At 44.0% G+C, this 9,922-nt stretch overlaps 1 protein-coding gene across 1 annotated transcript in view; it reads right to left on the minus strand.

The window, feature by feature from the left end:
* Window positions 1–7,711, minus strand: part of LOC135900820 (uncharacterized) — a 44,304-nt gene extending 36,593 nt beyond the window's left edge. Inside the window, exon 1 of the mRNA XM_070529166.1 lies at window positions 7,623–7,711. The gene's annotated coding sequence lies outside the window, so the exon portion shown is untranslated. The remainder of the gene's footprint in view (window positions 1–7,622) is intronic.
* Between the last annotated feature and the right edge of the window lie 2,211 nt (window positions 7,712–9,922).

Raw genomic sequence — 9,922 nt, forward strand, 5'->3', positions numbered from 1 at the left:
CGATCCTACAATCGTCGTTCCACCACGGGGCACGCCGTTTGCATGCCAATCCATTTACTTGTGATATACATTTAGTTGCGGCATCTATTATGAACGCTGTAAAATATTCCACAGCAGCATCAATTCCTAACGAGGACATGTCATCCCATGATATACTAGTTAAGTTTCGGAATTTCTCCCAGTCTGCTGCGTCAAACTTCCACCTAGGAGCCTGTGGTGGATATTCGTTTTCTCTAAGTGTTCCTAATAGTATGGGGAAATGGTCGCTTCCGTAAGGATTGTTCGTAACTTCCAATTCGAGTTCAGGCAGTATGGACGGGGAAGCTATGCTCAGATCAATTGAAGAGAAGGTATTGTTTGCAAGACAGTAATATGTGGGTTTCTTCTCATTCAGAAGGCACGCACCAGAAGAAAAATGGAACTGTTCAACAAGACGACCTCGCGCATATATACGAGAGTCGCCCCACAGGGAGCTGTGCGCATTGAAATCGCCAAGAACAATATAAGGTTCTGGCAATTCATCTATGAAGGACTGAAATTCATGTTTAGTTAATTTGTAATGTGGGGTATGTAGAGCGAGCACACAGGGATAAGTTTGTTTAGGAGAACAGCACGAACCTCCACTGCTTCAAGAGGCGTTTGTAGCTGGAAACGTTGACACGCTATGCCTTTCTGAATAACAATGGCAACACCGCCCGATGATGCGAGAGCATCATCGCGATCTCTGCAAAACGTAACACACTGTAGGAGGAAATTTGTGTGTTTCGATTTTAGGTGTGTTTCCTGTAGCCACAGCACTTTTGGATTGTGTTTGTGGACGAGTTCCTGCACACCATCAATGTTTCTAAGAAAACCTCTGACGTTCCATTGTATTATCTGTGCATCCATATTTGAAGTAAATAGGTGCTGTGTGTGCGGAAACAGAAATATTATTTACAGAGATTTCAAAGATTAGATTACAGAGCTCTTTCGAGGCCCTGTAATCGGGGTCTTGCCCTTTTTGGAGCGTTCGAGGGAGCCTCGCCGCTCCTTAGGCGCTTGGCGCCCCTTGAGGATAGGTGTAGTATCCATTGCCTTTTGTGAGGCGCTGTGAGGCGCCAAACACGTGCTCTTGCAAGCGAGAGGTTACCAGGGAGAGTCCCGTCTTCGAGGGCAAGACCCCTGCGCCCACCAGCCCGGAGGTCGATGGGGCTCCCCGGGGGGATTTGGCTGCGCCGGCCGTTGCCAGCGCTGGAAGGGACCTTGGAGGTTGAGGCAGCCTCGGCTGTGCCCACCTTCGGGGTCGATGGTCCCCTCTCCTCGGTTGACGGAGCAGCGCTAGCTGCAACCACCGCGGGGGCAGATGGCGTAACTGCCGACTCACGGGTTGTGGGTCGGACAGCCGCCGGAGGCCGTTGTGACGCTGCCCCCTGACGCGCCACTTCGGCAAAGTGGCCTTAGGAAGGTATGCATCCCGCCTGCGTGCCTCTTTGAATGATATATTTTCTTTTGCTTTGATTGTGACTTTTTCTTTTTCTTGCCCCCAAGACGGGCATGACCACGAGTATGCGGCATGCTCACCATCACAGTTCACGCAGTGTGGCGCATTTTCGCATGTTTCAGAGGCATGGTCACGGGAACTACATTTTGCACATGTCTGCAGGCCTCGGCAGTTCTGGAAACTGGGGTCGAAACGCGGGCATTTCAAGCAGCGCAGAGGATTTGGAACATACGGCCTGACCCGTAGCATTACATAGCCGGCCTCGAGTGTCTCAGGCAGAACGCTTGAGGAGAAAGTCAGTACAAGATGCTTGGTTTTTATCTCCTTCCCATCGCGCCTTAGCATGATTCTTTTAACATTGATCACGTTTTGCTCACTCCAGCCTTCCAACAGTTCGGCTTCTGTGAGCTCCATCAAATCGTCCTCAGAAACAACACCACGGCTGGTGTTCGTAGTTCGGTGTGGGGTTACTGTTACTGGGATTTCCCAAACGACTCAACTTTAGGAAGGTTTTCAAACTGTTTTGGATCGCGGAGTTCCAAAAGGAGATCGCCGCTAGCCAGTTTCGATGCTTTCTAGCCTGTACCAAGGGTTTCAGTGAGATACTTAGACACGAGGAAAGGAGAAATCATTCTCATGGACTTTTCAGGTTTGTTTGAATGAATGAAGATTGGCAGTTTGTTTCCAAGAAATTGGAAAATATCTTCGGTGCGCCCTCGTTTCTGAGGGCGATCAGGTAGTTGGGGAAAAGAAGTGGCCATTAGAAGTATGGTGTTTTCGGCAGGGATGGCCGCCGCCCACCATGGAGCCCCACCAGGGGTCGACACAGGACGGAAATATTCAGTTCTGCGCACGCCAGCGGTACAACCCCGCTATAACAGAATACATACACCCAAGACTGGATATAGTGCAAGGTTAACCCTCGCTGCCTATGAAGCCGGAAGTAATACGAAAATAAAGAGAGGACAGGAAAGAATAAAAGTGAGAGAAAGACGAAGATTTGAGGGAGAAAGAGAAAGGAAAAGGCAACTACCGATTTCCCCCAGGTGGGTCAGTCCGGGGTTGCCGTCTATGTGAAGCAAAGGCCGAAGAGGTGTGTTGCCTCCACCGGGGGGCTTTAAAGCTCCAAACACCCGGCATCGGCTCAACCCCCAGTATCCCCCTTTCCCCAGACACGGCTCAGCCGCGCACGGTTACACGCGGGAGGGTCCAACCCTCGTGTGTTCTGGTACGTACGAACACCAAACGCCTGCTGACGCAGACGCCTCTGCGGGGGCGGCAGAAAGTTAGGTGGGCGGATGACATTAAGTTTCAGGGAAAACATGGCCACAATTAGCACATGACCGGGGTAGTTGGAAAAGTATGGGAGGGGCCTTTGCTCTGATGTGGGCGTAGCCAGACAAAAATAATTGCAATTCATTTCGATTTCTTAGAAAGCGACATTTGCACCTTACTGAATATTTAAAAGATGTATCTTCCAGTAACAGCAGCAATTTTTCTGGGCCACTCACTAGGCTTTCAATACTCGGAAGTTAAAGTATCAGGAAGCACAAATGATGCCACACCAAGGGCTTCATTGAAGTACAGCCGTACACCGGGCAGAGTTTTGGTCACAGTAAAGGACACACACAATCGGAAACTCACGTATATGTACAAGCCTCTCTATCAAAATTGTTTAGATTTTTTTATTCTCTACAAGATGCGCAATACTCAAAGTTCTAATGCGGTAGATTACCACGCAATACATCAGCGCTCATTCAAGTTTGTCGATGGGGGCTCAGTAGACTTTTAGCGGCACTGTGGTCAAAGATGAAACTGTCGAAAAGATGTCTGGGGCAGAAAGTTTTTTTTCGTTGCGCATAGGAGTGTGAAAATTGTGTCGCACTGTGGTTAACAAACAATGCCCTTGAGAAGTCACTTTTTTTCACAATGTTTCACAATTTATTTATTTATTAGTAAAAATACAGATAATTGCATTTGCGTAGTATACATAAGGAGGTCCCAAAGTCAAAGACTATCGGGACCTCCTACTAAAGACACTTATGATGTTATACAATGTTTAAAGCAACAGTAGTACAGATGAGAACTAAGAGTAATATCAAAACATGTTTATAGCATATGAGTAATAAGAACACTTGTTAACCGCAGGACAATATAAGAAAACGTAATACAAAAAAGCAAGAAGAGTTTCAGTAAGTGTTTATTATGAATGATTTTGGTTCTTTTTAAATTGGTATAAATTTTTTGCATTTTTGATGATAGGGAGTAGAGTATTCCAAAGCGATATTGCGGAAAATTCCGCAGTCTGTTTACCATAGTTAGTTCGCACTTTAGGTGGAAGAAAATTATTATTGAGTGCAAATCTAGTGTGACTATGAGCTATTGGGTCACAAGGTGAGAAGCAGATTGATGGTAGTTCCTTAGTCATATATTTGTAGAATAAAATTCCTAGATTATATTTGGTGAGTTCTGAAATGGTAGTACGGATTTTCCATTAGCAAAGCGTGAACTGCTTCTAATTATTCTTATGGATTGGTTCTGGATTACCTGGAGGGATGCCAAGTAAGTGTTATAAGTGTGACCCCAGCATAGTATGCCGTAGTTAATATGAGAGTGAATGAATGAGTGGTATAGCGAGAATAATGTATTATGTGTAAAGTAGGGACGAGTTTTAATTAGAACGCGAATACCGTATGCTATTTTCTTTTTGATGTGAGAAATGTGATCTTTATATTTCAAGCTGCAGTCAAGAGAAATCCCAAGAAAAGATGAGCATGGACTGGGAGAGATGGAGTGTGATCCGAAATTTAAAGAAAGGGAGAATGCCGAATGTTGTTGATGTGAGGAAAATACAACAAATTTGGTCTTGGTGGCATTAATAGATAATAGGTTGGCATTACAGCAACTTAAAACATTTTGTAGATCAGTATTTAGCTTGTTAATAAGAAGTGACATGTGTTTATCAGAGTAAAATATGGTAGTATCATCAGCGTACAGGATGCACTTAGTAGAGGACAAACAGTTAGGTAGGTAATTGATAGAAATCAAGAACAGTAGTGGTCCTAAGATGGATCCTTGAGGGACGCCAATGTTAGTGGTTTGTTCTCTGGAGTAGACGTTAGATACAGACAATACTTGAACCCTGTTTGATAAGTAACTTTTTAATAATGAGAGTGCAGGACCACGAACACCGATAGCCTCAAGCTTAGCAAAAAGGATAATATGGTTTAAGCAGTCGAATGCCTTTGTCAGATCAATGAAAACTGAACCTGCAAATAGACCATCGTCAATTATTTTTTTTATTGGTCAGTTAGATGTATGAGTGCCAAATCTGTGGAGTATCCATTACGAAAGCCAAATTGTCATGAAGAGAGAATATTAAATTTAGTGAGATATTTAGTTAGACGCATTGCGATTAATTTCTCCAGAACTTTGCCGAGAAAGGGTAAAATACAAATACGGCGGTAGTTACGTATTAATGTACTGTCACCTTTTTTTTAGAACTGGAATGACTTTACCGCGCTTGAGCTCGTTAGGAAACACACCAGTCTTGAATATCGAATTAGTAATATGAGACATGATATCAGAAATTAGGTGGGCAATCATTTTAATGGTAGCAGGTAGAACTTCATCTATTCCAGCACTGGTGGGTTTTAGGTGACATATAACGTTATATATTTCTTCTGGCGTTGTGCGGAAAAAAAAAATGTGTGAGGGAGACGATTAAGTTGAGTTACTTGTGAAAGAGAGGGTGTGTCATTATCAAAAAAGTAGGAGCTGAAGGCGTTGGCTATTTGGTTAGGGGAGTTACACTCTGAGTTATTGTATACAATTTTTGATAGCTGTTCTGGTTTAGAATTTCTGTTTAGAAAGGAGTTGACGATGTTCCATTTCCATTTGCTGTTATTGCCGGCTTGTAAGATTTTTTGTTCAAGATGTAATCGTTTTGCCACTTTTAACTGGTTGTTTATAGAGTTACGTAACCTTTTATATCGGGCAATTAATTTGGTATTAAAAGGCTGGTTTGTAGTTTTTTTGTACAGGTTATCGCGTTTACGCAAAGCTGGTAATAACTTTTTAGACATCCATGGATTCTGAGAGAACGCAATGGTTTTTTTGCATTTCCTTTTACAAGTGAATTTATGAATAAGTGATATTATTACAGTAAGAAATTTAGAAAATGCTTTCTGAGGATCATTAAAAATTTTTATTTCAGACCAGTCTATATTAGCAATGGCAGTTATGACGATCTCTTTGTCCAGAATGTATTTGAAGTGTGGAAGAGGGCAAGGATTCGAGTTATGTTTAAAACGTAGAAGCAATGGGTAATGATCTGTTATGTCCATATCAAGAACTTTTGCCTCTGGTGAAGTTATTAAGTTAGATAGGACATGATCAATTAGCGTTCCTGTGCCACTAGGAACCTGTCGTGTAGGAACATCAATTAAGCATTCATATCCGTGGCTTTGTAGTAGACTGGTGTAAGAAATAACTGTTGGTGATGTGGCATTGAGTAGGTTAATGTTGATATCACCCATTATAATGACATTTTTATTTTCTAGTGAAAGGGTATGTAAAGTATGATCAAGAATAGAAAAAAAGTCGTCGACTGATGATGAAGGCGAACGATAAATGCATCCAAATATGAAATCTCTGTTATCATTAGAGGGGTAACAATTAGCTATTTCAATCGAGACAGATCCGCAATTAGTGATGGGTAAATGTAGATCATGTCGTCTGCGATAAGTAAGATCAGGAGAGATATATATTGCCGCACCACCATGACAGCTAGTTAATCTGTTACAATATTCTGAATTGTAGTTAAGGAAGCAATAAAGATTTTTGTCATCGTCTGACAACCAAGTTTCAGTCAAGGCAATTAATGAGTATTGGCCTAAACTCGGAGAGATTTGCATGAAAGTGCCTAAAATTGGTCCAAGTGAGTGTGAGGGTGATAATAACAGTAGCCAGGGCTACCAGCTACAAAACATCTGGCGGTTATTCAACGTCCAGATGAAATCGCTGAAAGACAATGTCTTCCTGAGTACTTGGGGGTGAGAATCATTTTTGTGAACTATCAAACTTTGTCTGAGAGGCTTGCAGGTGCCTCAAATGAAAGCTTCTGGTTCTTCGACCAGACGCGTAGCGGCTCGACAGCTGTATCTGAAGCTGTCACGAGGGAACAATGCGAGAACGCTTGCCTTATTGCCCGTACCCCCACCATGTGGTGGTACTGCAAAGTGGTACCACCGGTACTAATAGTAACACCGGTGCCGCACCAACAGTACATATACAGCCCGTACCACACAGAGTACCACGCAGTCGTTGATGCTACCGACCTCATGGTGGTGCGACAGGTACCGATACCACCGGCAAACCGGTACCACAAGTTCCCGATGTATCTTTTGCATCGAAGCCCCATTGATATCACTGGTACTACCGGTACCAGTATTACCGAGAGCACCATACACTGCAACCGATACCAGCGTTATCACCGTTATCGCACTGCGATTCCACAAGCAGAACCTTACCGCTGGTCCCGAATCTCTCTTCTGAATCAGCACACCACTGGTACAATCGGTATCGATACCACTGGGAACGCCGGTACGTCCGGTACCAGATCTATCTTCGGGATGATCGACACATATTTTATACGGCGCTACCTTTCACACCGCCTCAAAAAAGAGGCGTAGAACTGCATACCCTATACTGAAAAGTGCTGGTAATGCGCCAAGAAACACAGTGTCTTCAAAAGTTAGCTGAAGTGCCGGCATTCATTTATGCTTAAACTAAAATGTGTTAACGTCTGTAAAATGTGTTATCATTTATGATAACCTGTCTAATCGTCCATCAACAGAATCATCCATCAACATCACATATTCCGGGTGCTTTCTACTAAGATCTTAAACAATATTTCAAGTTACCCGTTTTGAAATAAGAGGCTGGTGCCTTCAGAAATATTGCGCCAGTGGTGGCGAGCACTGGGTGACGGGTGATACGTGGTAAGTAGGTGCTAGTTGAGAGAACTTTGTTAAATAACTTTTAATATTTGAGCTTCGGCAGGCTCACCATAACTGAAAAATGAAGCAAACATTCCCTAAGAGCCATATATCGACTTTTAGATCTAAAAAAATGCGCTTACCCGCTGAACTGTGGCATGGCGAATTTCGTTTCGCGGAGCGCTAAACCAAAACAGGGAGGCTGTAAGACGGCTGTATCTTCTGCTGCCAGACATGCGCGCCGAGTGGAGTAGGTGCAACGCCACAGTTTTAAGATTGCTGTAGAATAAACCGCTACGCGCGATGTCTTGCCCTGAAGATGTGCAACAGCTCCTGGATTAATAATGCGAAAGCATTATTTGTCCCATGAGGCAGAACATCCGGCGTGATCCAGCTGTGCCACCGAAAATGAAAAATGGCCGACTACGCAAAGGGTAAACACATGTCAAAAAATGCTCGGATTGACGTCATTTCTGTGCACAAAGTAAATGGCTTTGAAAAAAAAATTAGTCACGTTTACGTCTGGGTAGGAATCACAGCGAGGCCTCGGTTCCCCGACGCCACCGTGGTTCCACGTTCGTGGCCGATTGAAGCGTGCCGAGTGCGTGGGGCATTGCACACGTTACGTCGCAGTGAGGTGGATACTCAGGGTACGGTTACTTAAGTTATAGTAAGGGGACTTAAGGTGGAGGAAAGTCAGTTAACTTTTTTCCTGCCGCACCTATAGGCATCGTTAGCCCGCTAACGATGTTTTCAAACGTCTCTTTCAAGACCTATTGTGGCACTCACGGGCACACTCCGCTGTCGGACGTGAAGGAGGATAACTAAATTTTTGTTTTCTAAACAGCTCGTTTTTTTTCCCGCGAGGCGGTGATTTTCTAACGGGCTTTGAAGTTGTGTGACCTTAAAGCAGAAAGCAAAAATAGCCGCCCGCTATCGATGAAGACCTTTCATGACGCTCACGGACACACTGCGCTATTGGCAGGGAAGAAGCTTGGGCGTGTTGGTGAGATACATACAGACTAGGATACATAGCGCAAAAAATGACACAGGGACAAGCAGGAACACAGGACGAGCGCTAACTTTCAACAGATTGATTTATTGCAGCTGGTGAGTATGTATATACTTACTGGGACGCCGCTGTAATAGACACACTGAAGGGAAGGCGGAAAAAACAGTCATGTGATTACTATGCCCGCAAATTCAAGCTCTTTCCTAGATAGAAGTATAGACGGCGTGCTAACGCACTCGTAACCTCTTGTGGCTATCTCAGCTGCTCCCACAATTTCCCTCGTAATCTTATTCCTGTGGCGATAGACAACAACAGTTTGTTTTATTAGCGGGAAGCATGGTGCCTTCGCGTCACATTTTCTACAATGGGCAGCCAGATGCCCATCTATTGCGATGCTCTCCACTTTGTTACTATGCTCCGCCAGACGCACGTTTAAACATCTGCCCGTCTGGCCGACGTAGTACTTTCCACACGAAAGTGGGATCTTATACACAACATTGCGAGTGCATGTAACAAAAGGATCTTTGTGCGTGGTAGCGCAACCAGGCTTTCGTTCCCTCATGGGACAGCTCAACACACGCAACCTCAAGAGTTTGTTAGGTGCTGTAAACACAGTGTTTACACCAGAACGTTGCCCAACCTTTTTTTTAGGTTGTGGGAAACCCTATGAAAGTAGGCAATGACCGCCACTTTTCGTCTGTCCCTTTCTTCTTTCCTTTCTCTTTCGTCATCCGCTCTCAGCTCATCACTCATGCGTTAAGTTAGTTTCCTTTGACGATGCAGGCCTTCAGCAACCCAGATAACGATATGTCTCGGATAGTTCGCGGCTTCCAGACGAGCGACCTGCTTGCTAAGGCCTTCATCTAGCAAGTGAGCACATGACTTAGATAGAGCGCATGACAGGAAAGAACGTACGATACTTCTTTTTATGAGTTTAGAGTGTGCAGAACGGTACCTCAAGGGCGGTTTCTTAGCTCTGGGCTCATATACCCAACACACGTGTTCAGCTTTGAAATACAAACGCAAGTCAAAACCTGATATTGCCCTGCGCTGGAAATTCAGTGGTGAACGTAAGTGGCCTATAATACTCATTGAATGAGGCAAGAATACAGCTAACAGCAGAGTTTGAACAGTCAAAACGGCAATCTACATGAGAACTGGCAGCCGGATCAAGTAGTGATCAATCCAAAAATACCAAAAAATCATCTATATATCTAAAAACCTTAACAACGCCCAAATCACCCAACCGCACCGCAAAAGCTTTGTCACATCGAGCTAAAAACAGGTTACTTATTATGGCCGCTATGCAAGAGCCTATGCAAACACCCTGCTTTTGCAGGTAAATGTTATTGTCAAATTGAACAAAAGTGGACCTCATATAAAATGATAAAAGCTCTAAAAACCTTGCCACACTAACACCACAAGCGTTAG

Source organism: Dermacentor albipictus, unplaced genomic scaffold (assembly GCF_038994185.2).
Source record: "Dermacentor albipictus isolate Rhodes 1998 colony unplaced genomic scaffold, USDA_Dalb.pri_finalv2 scaffold_18, whole genome shotgun sequence".
NCBI classification, from domain to species: domain Eukaryota; kingdom Metazoa; phylum Arthropoda; class Arachnida; order Ixodida; family Ixodidae; genus Dermacentor; species Dermacentor albipictus.